At 43.9% G+C, this 15,288-nt stretch overlaps 1 long non-coding RNA gene across 1 annotated transcript in view; it reads left to right on the top strand.

The window, feature by feature from the left end:
• Window positions 1-11,901, top strand: part of LOC118251106 (uncharacterized) — a 50,760-nt gene extending 38,859 nt beyond the window's left edge. The window contains exons 2-3 of the long non-coding RNA XR_004779660.2: window positions 7,358-7,534; window positions 11,133-11,901. This is a non-coding gene — a long non-coding RNA (uncharacterized LOC118251106). The remainder of the gene's footprint in view (window positions 1-7,357; window positions 7,535-11,132) is intronic.
• The last annotated feature ends 3,387 nt before the right edge of the window (window positions 11,902-15,288 follow it).

The raw sequence follows: 15,288 nt of genomic DNA, 5'->3' as shown, positions 1-15,288 counted from the left end.
TGTTTTTGCAAGCTCTGTAAATTTGAGCTGTTGAAGACTTCGATCTAAATTTTAGACTTCCTAAATGACCTCCTGAGGAATCTGTTAGAAACCATGCAACTACTGGAAATGGCTTGTGCCTGTTGTTTTTAACTGAAATAAAATAAATGTCAGCATTGGAGGTGAGTGGGTTCCAAATTTGGGATCTGCACTAATGGTGATGGCAATGATGGTTAAATTGGCATCCAGCAGGTGCCAGGAGTGATGTTCTGTTGTGCAAATGACAATGCAAAACAGCAGCAGAGTTTACCAGGAGAGAAGTGCAGCACGTGCAGGCAGAAGAGGCCGGGCAGCTGCAGGGTGAGAGGAGGGCTGGAACACCCAGGCAGAATGACCAGTATGAACCTAGCAAATGTCATTTTAGTTATCTGAAAATTCATCTCTCTAATGGGCGGTTTAAAAAAGCCCAGAGCTCAGCATGCAGGGACTTGCATTTTTGACAAGTAACTCCTGAAAGCTGAGAGCAGCTTGCCAGCTGAACACTTGCCTTTCCAAAGGGTATTGTAAATGCCTTCTCTCATTCAGTTGTCCTTTTTCTGTCCTTGTGGTTTGTCCACACTTGAAGACTGTGCCTGTTCTGCTTTCCTTGCTTAATGCTCAAACACTGAAGCAAATGTCAGCAAGCTAGTGGAGGTCTGAAAAGGAGAGGAGAGCTTAACGTACTTTTACCTGCTGCCTCCCAGAAGCCAGCAGGGAGAAATGAGCTGAAATTGGAATCTCCATTCAGGGCGTTTCAGTGTTTGCTTTGCCATTTACCGTCACAGGACCATAGACTGTTGTAGGTTGGAAGATGCCTCTGTGTGTCATACCCTCGTGCCAAATGGAGGGCTGATTTCAACTGGGTCTTTTTCCTTCTGGGTCAGAGTGAAGAATCAAAGTTTATGCACCTTTAAATCTGGTGGCTTATATCTATAAAAGGAAGGGAATAAAAAGTGCAGGAAAAAAACCTTTGATCCAGGAATGATGAAAATTCCTGATCAAAGTAGAATATTGTTGACATTTCTAAATGGGAACACTTCATTAGTATCTGTTTGACAATAAAATACATCTGCTTGTGACACCATGGCCTCTTGTGGAGGTTGTAGTTCTAGTTGCTGATGCTTTGTATTTCCTTGTGTGCCATGCTTCGTGAATTATACTTCTGATGATGCTCCTTCTTCGTCTTCTGTCTTCCAACCATAGCTCTACCATTTTCTGAAATTGAATATGTGCTCTTGCTAGTCTCTGGCCCTACTGTAGTCTTTGATCTGTCACAGCTTTTCTGAAATCACACAGGAGCTTCATAGTCTGCTTCCCACACACGTGCAGCAGGTGTGTATTAACATTTCCAGGCAATCAAGGAGTTACCCTTTGCCTAAAGACATGATTATTGCTTTGGATGACTTCTCTGCCTTTGGGCAGAGAATTTTTGCAAGCTGTTCTACATCTTCCGTTGGATAATTGTGGTATGTGGAAAGAGGGTTGAGGAGTCAGATGTTTGTCTTTCATAAGAAGGTGGATGCTCATTACATCCATAAGGACATTCGTCAACAGGAGTTCCTGGGCTTGATGGCTTCTTCTAGGGAGAAGTATGGGAATGGACAGGGTGCAGAGATTTCCACATCGGACTCAGAAGCTCGTGTTGGCTGTGATGGTATTGATATTGTTGGTAAATAAAAGCAGCTTTGAGATTCTCTGCTTTCTCAAGGATTTACGCTTGCTGTGATGGAGTGTTTGCTGGAATCACCTAACAGGAGAGCTCTGTCCTCGTTGTGCTGCTGTGTGTGGTGGTCAGTGCCCTGCAGTGCCCCAAAGGGCAGGCTCTGTGTCAGCTCACCTTTGGGGCAGGGTGTGAATTTGCACCTCCAGGCCTCGGTGTGCCTGTTGAACAATGATGGCTTCCTCATGCCTTCTGTCCTCTTTTTCATTTAGCCCTTCCTGGAACTGGCCAGATTTGCACACTCACAAGATGCACTGGGGCAGCGGGACAAAGGAGCTCCTCCTGCAAGCTGGGCCAAAAAAAGAAAGTCAAATAAAACCTCCATTCATGGGATGAAGGACGATGAAAGGCGGAGAGGAAAGATGACACAAAGCTGACAGCTGTGGCACACGTCTCCTCTCTTAGCCAGGAAAGCTGACAAGTAGATTGCTCAGGACAGGCACTTACAGGTTACCCTGTCAGCTACTTGAATGCCTTGTCTTTTATCTGCCACCTTCATAGGAAAGAACAGAGTGCGCTTGTGCCCATCTGATGAGCCGGTTCGTGCTGGCACATCATCAGCTTTAGCAATGCATGACCGCAGCACAGTCCAAAAGCTGCAGTTGGGTTACTGAAATCTTCTTCTTCTTGATACATGCATGCATGAAGACACGTACCTGCCCAAGCAGCTGTATGCCCCTGAAAAGTCCTATTCACCAAGCCAAATTCTCTCTCCTCAGAACTGATCGTTTTTTTGTCTTCTAAAGCCCCCCTCCTTTAGTCATGGGATAATAGTCTGACTTTGTGTGGGGTAACTCCTGCGATGTAACAAAGCTAATTCAGGCTGTGTGAGTTCAGTTCTTTTGCTTTGTTTCTCTCTCCTCTTGCTCTGGTGGAGCTGAGGCTGGGCTCGGTGTCTCTGAAGGAGCAGGAGTGTGTGTGGAGCTTTGGGCAGGCAATCGGACCGTGGTGCTGTGCTCTCGAGCAAAGTGAACCTGCCAGCTGTGTGGTTCAGCCTGCAATGGTTGCAAAGGAGGCCGTGAGGGTTGTGGCTTCTTCCTCCCAACGTTTGTTCAGAGCTTCCTGTAAAAGAAAGAATTCAGTCGTGTCTAACCTCAGAATGAGGGGGAAAGAAGTGAAACATCCTATTGCCTATATATACATGGTGCCACAGCCTTGTGGGGGAAAAAGTGTGTGATCTCGTTGTAAAATGCATCCTAGTGCAAAGTGACATTGCAACTGAACAGAATTTGCCCAAACAACCTGAATTTCAGCATTTCCTGACTTCAGTTGTTCAACGTTGCCATCTCAAATGCTGACTTAAGATGGGGTATTTGTTGGAGGTGACATAGATACCTGAAAATTTTACTTCAAACTGTAGTAAATGTCTTGTTTTGTAACTCACCCATATTCAAATTTCCTCGGAAAGAACATTGCTTCCTTTGCACAATTTCAATTTACTTCTGACTGTCAGAATTCTTTGCCCTGGCAGCAAAGATGCTTCATTCTTTATAGTTATTAACAGAAATGACTTAATGATAGCTCTCTCACAATTCAGCCTGAGATCAATATAAAACATAGAAATGATCAGTGTTAGCAGTTGCAGCTGTTTGAGTCCTGCTCCAAACAAGGACGTGCCAGGTAACACCAGAACAGGGTTGCCTGCTGTTACGTTAAAAATTCAAGGCTTACTGCGTTTCCTGTTAACGTCAACAGTAAAGGTAACCACTGCTTGTAATGAGAACAAGAAGAGCTGTAAGGCTCTGCTTAAGAAACAACTTAATTGTGTATTATTTTGGATAGGGTCAGGATTCAGTGATGCATGAGCCTGAAGAGTTTTGTCTGAGTGGAACCTGGCAAGGTAGATGCTGACTACAGCTCCTAGGTACGTTGGAGTGCTGTCTGGGACTTGCCTGTAGACCAGGATTTTTAGTTCTGTGAGCAGAACCAACGCAGATCCCAGCTGACTCTCAGGACGCTGTTAGATGTTAGTAAAAATAAATGCTAAGTAGTGAATCTTTCAACAAATGTAGTAATTTCTTTAACACATCATTCCCTCCTCCTTTCCTGCCCCAGAACTGTGTAGTCAGTGATTGTGGGAGACTAAACATGCTGCGTGATACAAGAGTTTAAAGATAAATTAGTAAACAATTAGGATACACTTTGAAGAAGAGAAGAGTTGAGTATGATTATGCTAGAGATACATTTGTGGGCCATAGGCCATCCGAAGTATTGCCAGTAATTAAAGAAGTGTTCTCTACCGCTTCTGTAGTGCTTTTAATTAGCTCGTATAAATGTATACATCTGCGGTATCATCAGGCAATTTTCTTGAGCATACAGGTTTGTGTTGTTATAGATTGTTTGAGGTGATTGCATGCAATGTTTTTTGTGGTTGCTCGTTAAATGAACTTAACTGCCTACATTAGCTATTACTCAATTGCTATAAATCATTGCCACTCCAGGTCGGGGAGCCGTGCTGCTGATTCCCACTGGGGCAAAGCTGCCTTCAGAGGGGTTTTCTGCACGTTGTGACCAGTCATTGTTGGTCAGTGGAGTGTGGTTGGGCCGACAGACTGTGCCCACAGCATCTGAGAATGGAAGGAGAAGGCATTTATGTTCCTCGGGGTTGCAGTACTATGTGCTTTTGGGCGCTGATCACGCTGGTGAGGAATAACACTCATTTACTCACTGAAACTTTGGAGAGCAAAATAGATGGTCTGTGTCTCAGGAAACCTTGGTTTTTAACTCCATCCCTTTTACTGCCCTCCTCGAGGAACTCATTTGCAGCCCAGGAAAAGTTATTTCTGCTTGAAGGGCTATAATTGGACAGGAGTGCTGATGAATAGTCACGGCAAAGCTGTGGTTTGTGCTGCTCGAGGAAAGCAGCATATGGACACAACAGGGAAGACGTGACGTTGGGTTGGAAAGTCAGTGGCTCCTGCTGGCAGGGCTGCACTTGGAGAAGCCTGGCTTTCCAGGTTGGGGTCTGTGGGGTGGACACAACCTGCAGGAAAGGAAAAGGAGGGGAAAGCAAGACCTGTTTATTAAAGAATTTAGCAGGAAAAACATGGTGAATCTCTGCCAAGGGCCAAGAATTTAGATGACCTTGGCTGCGGTAAGAATATATTGTTCACTTTTAACAGAACAGAAACAAGGAGCTGTGCTTACTCCAGTGTCAGAAAAAAAAACATTTCTGTTCAGTGTTGGAGAAATGTCCAGAAATAGTTCACCTTAGTGAAAATATTACTTCTGGAATGCTACCAAGGTCAGCAAGACCCTGACTTATCAATCCTGTTAATGTTCACATAAATTCAAGCTGTCAAACACTAGCTTGTCCAACCAAGATATTATAAGAGACTTTCATCTACGTTTCCTTTTTCTGTATTTCTTTCCTTTTATGCACGCTTCCATCCTTCTCCCATTGCAATTTAGAGGTTCAGCCTGCCTGTGGCAAGGCAAGAATTCAAGGCTTTGGATTTTCTAGGCATTAAATGAGGCAGAAAAGCTAGATTTTGAAATGTCTTAAAATAATATGCTATTCCCAGAATGTTCTCCGAGTGTAGCCACGTATATGAGCAGGATATCAATGTCTTAACAATGAACTGTTGGCCATAGTTACTGCTTAAATGAGTGATTGTAATAGGTGAGGGCTAAGCATATGGGATGTAATTCTCTGCCGGAGTTTGGTTCTGTAAGGTACTGAACAGTTTGCCCTTGAGGTAGCAAAGCAAGCTAATGGTTGTTTGACATGAGGTATACAATGTGCACGACCCATGCAGATGAAGGAAACCCTTCCTATGTTTGAAGAAATTGAACCTGGCAAGGATGTGGTCAAGATGGTCCTTGGGGTTTCGCAGTGTAACTGTTTACATCTGTGTGAAGCCCATCACCAGCCACTAACGTGTTACCCCTGGGTCACCACTTGGGCCTGACAGACATCCCCTAGGCCACCAAGGGGAAAAAGGGCCAATGCTTTTTCCAGCTCTATGGCATCAGTTTAGGTTTTTAGACCTGGAGCCCTTGGTCTCAGTGCCAGCCCCACTGCAGCAGGAGTCTTCAGCTGCCTGTCTGCAGGGGGACTGAACAGGCAGTCTGTGGCCAGGGAGAAACTGCCCCAGGTAAAAGCTCCCTCTACAAGTATAGCTCACAAATCTAGCACGGACTGTTCTATATTTAAAAGTTCAAAAACTGATTCTTCATTTATGGAAGGCACAATAAATGACTTGTCCTTTTCCTTCTTCATTTCTCTCTCTCCCTGTTTTGTACTGCTCTAAAACAATAGCTACATATATCTGAAAGGCTGATAAGAAATGAGAAGCCCGGGGGTACTGGTGACATTTCACAGGATGAAGTTAAGAGATAGCTGACCTAATGTGACAAGTGTCTTTTTTCAAGTCTTTGCTAATAGCAGTAACCACTTAGACTCCTTAGGTGTGTGTCAAATGGCATGGGCAGTCAACTGAATCATGTCAAAAGGCTGCCTCTCATGACTAAATAGTCTCATATCAGCACAAAGCCCTGTAAATCCACCAGGTGGACTTTAATCATTTTGCTTTCAATGAGTTTTGGTTAGCAAGAAGTGACTAAGAGCTAATATTTCACCCGCTGCGGCTGTGAGTTTTTCATGAGTGCTCTGCGATGCTGACTGTCCTTTTAGGTGTGCAGCCTCGTCTGCTTTTCTGCCATCTGTACCTTGAGGACCAGAGCTGATAAAGCTTGGGAAATTTGCTGTTGATTTCACTGGACTTCAGTCGTTCTTGACCAGCGCTGCTTTCTGAAGCACTTGGTAGCTGCATTCCTGTTGGGAAAATCTAGGGCTGGAGTTCTCAGGCACGGTGCTGGGAGTTGCCAAAGGCTATAGCTGGGGTCTTGAGCCTGTGCTCATGTACTGACCTGATAGTGAGAGCACTTGTGACTGGTGCTAGTGGATTTGTGCTTGTGCATTGAGAACTCTGGGAGGTTAGGAGAGGTAAACTTGAGGTAGATCAGCAGATTGTGCCTGGGTATGATGGTAAAGTGTTGTATTGTCATCCTTTTATTTTCTGTGTTTGGATTCAATTAGTCCTAGACCAGGCCTCTGTTTTTGCTGGTTCTTTACAAGGACATTGCAGGAGAGGCTAGTCTATTTGTATAGCAAGAAGCGTGACAGACAGGTCTTGTTCTAGGAGCAGAAAGAAACTAGCATAAAAAATGGGACTGGAAAGTGAAGTTTCAGATTGCAATGCAGAGTCCTGCTTAAAAATGAGTATAGCAAAATGATAGCAAAAAATTGGAAATATCTTTAAAAAAATCAGCAGTGGAAACATTCATATGTCTCGGTTATTAATATAACTCTGCTGTGGAAAATCATTCCTTTAGCCCTTTCCCTCTTCCTCTCCGTTTCCACTCCTTTACATACTGCCCTCCAGTCCTTTCAACTTTCCCTAGAAGAATGATGATGCTGGCTCTTTCTAATAATGTCTAGAGCATGAGTATCCAGAGCTTGTATGGGATACTTCTTTTTCCAGAAGAGGGTAAGTCATAAGAAGTAGCAAGAAAAATAATTTTATGTTCCTCTATTTGAACACTCTTGCATCTACTTGTAGCCTGGAGGCTTTATAAAACAATGACACTCACTCCCCATCTTTGTTTCTCCTTGAGTTTGTGTTTACTCATCGCCTGGCCTGCAGGCTGCCCGTGGCTGTGAGTGGATGCTTTCTTCTGCAGCTGAACAGCTGCACTGCAGTAAAGTCACTGCTCACAGCCTGTCCCACCTTCTGGTCCCTGCCTCTCTGCTGGAGCTTCCGATCCGACAACAGAGGAAGAAGACAGCTGCTTGTGAGTGCAATCTGTAAGCTGTTTCAACACATGTGAGTCCATTTAGTTTGTCTTTGCTAACCTGGTTCATCTTGAATGTAGTAGCTTAAGAAGTGTTCATGTGAGCAACACCACTGTGGAAGTTGCAGTATTTAGGGGCAGTGGTGGTGGACACTGAAGAGGAAGACACAATTCCCATCTTCTGCTGTTTGCCAAACCCACATCCCTTTTCACTCTAAAGGGCTGCCAAGTGCTCCTTCCTACAGCTTAGGGCCACGAGCTGCTCAGTCAAAGTCAAGTGTCTCTGTAGTCACTGGAGCAGAAGAGAGCTTGAAGGGAGGGATTTGAAAGCTGACAGTAGAATGGATTTGTCTTGTTTACAATGAGTCCCTTGCATGCTTGAGAAAGAAACTCTGTGCAAGGAAGCATGAAGGTGCTCCTGCAGAGCAGTAATAAATACCCATGAAGGCTGTTGGGAGTTGGAAGCTGGCTCTAAGTCTGTGATACATGATAATGCAGGTAAGAATAGGTGGAGAAGATCCTAAAAATGAAGATAAATAGTAGTGTAAGAGGAGGAACCAAGAGCTTGTCTGCAATGACCATTTTCATATTACTTTCTGTTCTTAGTTGGACTGCCTGGAATTTGAGGTGCTCATGTGCTACATGTCGGTCAGTGCAGGCTTTTTAATGGCCATCTCTTTTTTTAAAGTCTACTCTTTTTCTTATTGTTCTAAAGCTCATTGTTAAAAAAGCTTAGCAACTACATGGACAGGAAAAAAAAAAGCACAAACAGACCTTCCTTTGACAAATTGGAAATCCCCAAAGACTTGTAAGCCAGCATGAAAGATTGACTTAATGGAGCAGTATATTTCTGATACAGCAAGGAGCCCCCCAATCCTCTGATTAGACTGATATATAGATTTGTAGAGATTAGCAAAATCTGAAATGCATTAAAAAAAATCCAGTGTGACAAAACAGTTTTGACAGCATAAATGAAACCTAAAGCAATGTAAAATGTAATTACTGCAGCTATCCCTGTGACCCGTCAGTATATGCTGCCTTGCTCTGGCCTCAGGAGAGCTGGGCTTATTTTCCACCTATTTATTTTTCTGCATGTTTGGCAAGGGTATCTTTAGCTTATTCATTTGCTCTGCTTAAGTACCCCTTTCTGGTTCCTCTGTATTCCAACGTGGATTTTGGTGGAAAGATTAAAAAATAAAGAAGAGATTGGGTAGTTAGAGGAGGGTACAGGAAGTTCAAAGACACACCAGAATCAATCCCTCGCTGCCGTTCCATGTGCTTTGGTGGTAGGGCTCTGTGATTAATTTATTTACCTTACAGAGGTCCAGAAGAAGTGCTGGATTTTATTTCCATTAGCGGGGAGTAGAGAGGCCATCGCTGGTACTAGGAATTTGTTGTGCTGGGCTCTGTACGTGTAAGTAGTAACAGATGAGTTCTGCTTGGACTGTTTGAAGTGACCAAAGGGCAGGGGAGGACGAAAAGACTCGCAAGTCCCAGGGTCAGGCAGAAGGTACAGGAGTGTTGGGCCGGTGCTTTGCCCTCTTAACAGCTCTGCCTTCAGGCAGGAGGTGCCCTGCCCTCAGCCACATGGACCCCGGGAGCACGCCCGACCTGCCAGCCCTTCCTCCTGCCCCATTACCCGGTAAGCTCAGCCTTACGTTTGCCCGAGGACCTGTGCCAGCTGGGGTACGGGTGCGACAGCCCGCTGCTCAAACTGGGCCTGCCCGCGGGCCTGGGGCAGGGCTTGCACCCGCTTTGGTGCTTCCTCCCCTTTCTGCCTTGTGGGGCCTCCCGAGGAATGGCTGTCAGCAGTGCCAGCAGATGAAGTGTGTCTTCTGTGTCTTCTGGCCAGGAGGGAGTTTCTCTCTTTTTCTTTTTTCCTGGAAGCTAGCATGTAATTGTGGTGTGAGCGGAGGCGGTGCATTCTAGCTCAGGGATGACATGGAGATCGCAAGTGAGTTATGAGGTAACTGCTTTATATCAGATAGCGACCAGGTTGTGAGCTGGCAACCGCTAGGGATGAGTTTTTGATCCTCGAGTCACCTCGTCATCCTAGGCATTGTCGCAGCAGAGAATGCTAACTCCATCAGTCAGCAGATAGCTCCAGATGGGAAAACCTATCTTTTAGAAATGACCTCGGGGTCAGTTATTTGGTGTTTTGGGGAGTGATCGTAGATGTAAATGTTATCAGGCTCTTGGACAGCATCTATCTTAGGTATTTGTATGGCTTCCATTACCACAGGATCCAAGCAGCCCTGTAATCATCAGTGTGCTTATCCTCACAGCATTCCCGCGAGGAGGCGAAGTGCTGCAGCTTGTGTCAGCTGGGGCAGCTGCCTCGTCCTGTGCCCAAAAGTGTGCGGGAGCGAGAACCTGGCAGGCAGACGCTGGCTTGTGTGCGAGCACACAGAAGCATGCTCTGGCAGCACAGCCTGGGGCTGTTCATGGGAGCTGCTGGTCCTCTTGGCTGTGTTTGATGGCAAGTCTTAAGAAAACCTCGAACTGCTTCCATCCCCTTGTCACAACTTTTAATTAAAACTGCTGTTCTGCGTGGCTTGGTAGCGACAGATCACACACTCAGGCCTTGAGGACCACAGCATGGCCCAGGTACAGGAGGGGCCTCTCTTTGGGGTTGTACGAAAGGGTTTCCTATCCATGACCCAGAGCAACCTCATCTGACTTTGGTTTGGCTCTATTTTGGGCAGGGGGCTGGAGGAGAGCAGCAGGAGCAGATGCTTTTATCTGCCCTAAATTATTGTACGGGTCTGTGTAATGAAAAAATAGATAATCAGGCATAGAGGGTGAGATGCAGAGTTCTTATGAAGCTGCTAGCCAGGACTTTCAAGTCCAAGGGCTATTCCTCAGCTTGTCATGATCCTTCCAGTGCAGGTGGCAGCATTGCACAGGGCAGTGTTGCTGGTAAATGCGTAGCACAACAGGTTTCTGGTACTGACATCAACAGATCATTTCTGTGAGTACTTATACTGTAACGTGATTATAACATCTACTGTAAAATAGATGCCGTATCATGAATTTAACGGTGACCCCCAAAATAACCAGAGCTCCCAATAATTGTCAACACAAGCTGTGTTTTGTGTAGCTTTATGTTTTTGTTGTCAGTACAGCCAGAATAGTTTTATAGCCCTGGAATTTAATGCATTTCAGATTTGTTAATCTCTCTAAAAACTGTGCATCAGTTTAATCAAAGGATTAAGGCTTCTTTGGTAAATCAAAAATATACTGCTCAATTAAGTCAATCTTTCACATCAGCTTATAAGTCTTTGGAGACTTTTAACTTGTGAAAGGGGATTTTTCAAGTAGGATTTACACTCTTACAGCACTGTAGGAAAACAGACAGCAACACAAAGTAAATAAGACTTTACAATTAAGTAATGTCCATGGAGAGAAGGATGCATTTTTCAGCCAAAGTGTGTAACTTTGGTGATGCCGATGCTATAGGTGAGGTGCTCTGAATTCACAGCAACTCAGGAACCTTTCCTTTCATTTTCTACAGCATAGGTTCAGCCCAGTGAGATTTGAGTTGAAATTAGCCCCAAACCTGATATAATTCTAAGGAAATTTTCATTATTTCTAATAGGTTGTTATGTCTGATACTTTCTGAATCACTGGTAACGGTGTTAAGAGGAGAAGCCCCATCCCATAAGAGCCAAACTTCTGCACCTCCCTCTGAAGCAGGGGTTATGGACTGCTCCTCGAGACTGGCCAAAGCCTGAGGTTCTTGCCCCAAACGATCGAAGTTGGGGACATCCGTGGTCTGCGTGCCAGTGGCTGCTGTTTTGCTCCCGAATCAAGGTCGTCTTCCAAGCAGCGTTGCCACCATTCACCGTGTCGCTGGTATCCATCAGTGTTGTTTTGTTGTGGTTGTGCTGCGAAACAGATAATGCCTTTTAGAAACAGAAAAGCTTCTGTAAACTGCCTTCGAGCTGTTACTTATTTCACACATGTCTGGGAAGGAGAACAAAGAGCTAAGTCCAGTGCAGAGCAGCCCACATAAGAGTCATTTATTTGTGTTTTGTGCCAAAGTAGCGCTGTGTTAGGTGGGGATGAGGTGGCAATATGCAAGTCAGTGCACACAAACATAGTGTTGCTAAGTTTGACCGTAATGCCTTAGGAAAATTAATTTGCTGTACAGCCCCTGTGTAAAAATTATTATAGTTGTTGCAATAGCAAACGCAGTTGTTAAGGCAGAGGTCTAATCCCCACTCTAATAACTTTTGCTAATAACTTTCTCAAACTTTTTGCTCTGAAATTTTCCATGCTTCTTGTTAGCCCTAAGGTGAATTTTTTGGAAAGTCAGAGAGGATTTTGCATTATGAGAGCACGAATAAAGTACATTTTCCTCCTTGTGTTTTATTGAAACTTTTGCATTCTGAAAAGTGTCTGAAGAGAAACTTCAAATTTGTTTTGTAGCCCTGAGTAAGGAAAGGAAGAAGCATGATTTATGCTTGCAGAATGTCCTGGTTCATAGAACTGTGAAAGTTGTGGTGACTGTGTGTGGTCGCAGAAACTTTAAGGCTGACCTTCTTAGAAGTGTCTAATGATTGAGACCCATCTCAAAAGCAACTTTGATGTTTAGGAGATTAAATGTCATGGAACCTCGTAGGGTTGAGGCACCTGTGTGCCTGCCACTCTTGAGAGTGAAAAGCTTTTTTAGTAGAGCTAAGCAAGGAGCATTTCATTTTTTCATGAAGGATAGAATCATTTTGACCTTTATGCCTTGTCCCAGGTTGGATCAGGAGCCCAGTAACTCGCTGCAGCTGAGCACCAACATGACTAAGCCCTACAGAAGAGCATGCTGTAATGCTGGGGATGTGTGATGAGGCATCCTTGACCTGCAAGGGTGGGAGGTCTCCGCGGCAATTCCTGTGAGGGTCTGCGTGCTTTGGGTGCTGTAGGCTTGGTTTGAACTGTTCTCTGGTCCTGACAGAAAACTGAGCCATGCTGATCAAATTTGAACCTCTGAGTCAGAGTTTTGAAGCATTAATCTTAAATGTGATGGGTAAGTAAAACAGACAAACAACCTCGTAGAAGCAAACCTATGTATGGGAAAGTGCTGTGATCTACATTGTCTTTTAGTCCTTATGTACACCATTAAACACAGTTTGTTTTTCATTTCAATGATACCTTTAGCTGAGCTCCACTTGAGTTTGTCTGTGAACGCCCTTAGATCCCAGCAGCACCAGAAATGCAGCGAGTGCTGCTGCGGTGGCTGGTGGTGAGTCTGAAAAGTCTTGTCTGTGCTGCAGAAACAAACCTGCGACTAGGTGGATCTACTGCCTGCACCTTCTCCTGCCTTTCACTGTCCCGTTCTAGGTTTGTCTGTAAGTGCTTTTCCATTAGAAATCTGTTGGTGAATGTTCTTTGAGGGGCTTAATTTCCACAGATATCCAGAGGAACTTGGTGACAAAATGCAAGAAGCCATGGTCTTTTAAATAAGCTGCATTTACTGGTAGCTCTGTTGAAGCTGCTTTAGGTGTTGATTCCTAAAGCAGTGAACTTTTACAATGAATGAAAGAAGTCATTGAGATTCCACACTTCTTAGAAATTGTCCTGCGCTTTAAATAAGTGCTAGAACAATAATAAAGCTAAGGAATACAAAGTTCAGAGCAAGGAGAGCCCAAAAATATGTGTTTTACATCACCAACTCAACCACATACATAGAGTGAGGCTAGAAGGCATTTTCCAGTTCAGTTTTCCTTGTTAAATGTAATATGTTACTGTCTGTTACTTAATCTATGCGTTACAATATACAGGATATATAATGTGGCTGAGCTAATATTATGGCTGGAAAGTTGATTTTTGGAAATTTTTGCACTTCTAGCTTTTTTTTTTTTTCAGATGGATTTAATGTCAACTTTTGTATTTTCATCTATATCATGCAGAAGCACTACAACTGAGTGGTTTGAATGCACGCTGGAGTGCCCACCCTGGGACCAGCAGGAAATAATTCTCTTCTTGACCCCCCCCGCAACTGCTGCTCCTGGCAGAATTGGCTGAATGAGCCTTTGGCTGTATTCGGTTCTTTTGTTTCCTCCCTTATTTGCAGGGTGGCTAGGGTCAGCTTCATTTCACTCACTAGAAGCAGGTTAAACGCGATGCCTTTGCTGATGCTGCTTACCCTGGTCCAGAGCTAATGTTAATATGCATCTCTCTGAAATTGGTCCGGTGACACCTGGATGAGGGAAAAATTCCTGTCATTTTTGGTGGGTTTTGGTCAAGCCCTTCCTTTGATTCAGCTTAGGGGGAGCTGAAGAAATGATCAGAAAGATGATTTTTGGGAAAGGACTCGCACATTAATTGACTAACTTTGTCTATGGTATGAGGAAAAACTCTTGTCTGAAATGCTGTGACTAAAAATGATTTTAAAAGAGCTCATAAAGAAGGTATAAATATCAGCCACTGAGAGAGACTAAACCCACAGTCAACATTTGGACCTGTTTTTAAACCAATGGCTATACGGCTTCCATCTCAGCAGATCTGTTCCTTTGACGTTTTAGTACATTTCACCTTCCATTCCTTGCATTTTGAGAACTCTGTATATCATGCATGTTTTGGCTTTGAAATCCTTTTATTTATTTATTTATTTATTTATTATTATTTATTTCTCTTAAGACAGTTTGCTCCGAGACCTCTGAATCTGGTATGCTTCAAAGCTGCCATGTGCTAAGCAGCTAAATTGCATTACCAATGGGGGGAATAATTATCAGCCTCAGATTATGGCATTATTAACGCCTTAAGACTGATAACTCTTAGCAGTTCACAAGACCATCAAATGTTTTCTTTTTTATACGGCCATGGATTTTTCAGCGAGCACTGGAGATAACATGACAGCCCAATAGAGCTTGATGTATGTGTCTGGAGTGGGGGGAAGGAAAAAAAAAGTTAAGATCCTCCAGTCAAACCAATGTCTTTAATGGCTTCCCTAGATTAAAATAATCCCTATGGGAAATCCACTATGACAACAGTTCTTACACAGATTTTCCAGTCACTGCTTCTGTGCCACAACCATTCTTTGAAACTGTTTATGTTAGTGAAAGGCCACATTCTCAGACACTTTAAAAAAAAAAAAAAAAGTGTTTTAACTCCATTAAGAATAGTTTGAAGTTCTCACTTTCTTCCTTGGGCATTAGTGTGCCTATTAGTTCTGTATCTTCTGAATGTTTGACAACATGAAGAAATGTAGAGGTCAGCTCTAAGGCTCGTACTGAAGGCCATCTTAGTGCTTGCACTTAAGTACAGTGTTTATAACGAGGGTGATTGCATGCATCGGCCCAACAGGGTGCTGAGGAATTAGACTGCATGACAGAAGGGGAAGCAGTAACAACGCTGAGACTAGAGCTGATTTAAAATCAAAATGAGATAAAAGATTTGCAGTCTGGAAATCAGACGTTCTTATTCCTGTTTAGATGCAACTGCAATGCGAATTAGCTCTGAGCAGGCTCTGTTCAAACACAGGACCAAAGGCCAGACTCTTAAACTGGGGAAACTTTTTAAAGAGCCTAAATTAATCCAGCAGTTTTATTGAAAGAAAAAAGTTGTCATTTTGGACAATGACAAGAATGTAATAGGGAAGCTCAATAATACTAGGGAAATGAGAGACAGAGCCAAAGGCTGGGGTAATTTGGTGGGTGTCCGCTGGGACCCAAGATCATGCATTTGTAGCATCATTGCTCTTACCCCCCTTACACCTTTCCTTCAGGTTGTGTGATCAGGCAAAAAGCCTGTGAATGGGA

This window comes from Cygnus atratus, chromosome 3, assembly GCF_013377495.2.
Source record: "Cygnus atratus isolate AKBS03 ecotype Queensland, Australia chromosome 3, CAtr_DNAZoo_HiC_assembly, whole genome shotgun sequence".
Taxonomy (NCBI): domain Eukaryota; kingdom Metazoa; phylum Chordata; class Aves; order Anseriformes; family Anatidae; genus Cygnus; species Cygnus atratus.
This window is presented reverse-complemented; position numbering and strand designations above follow the sequence as displayed.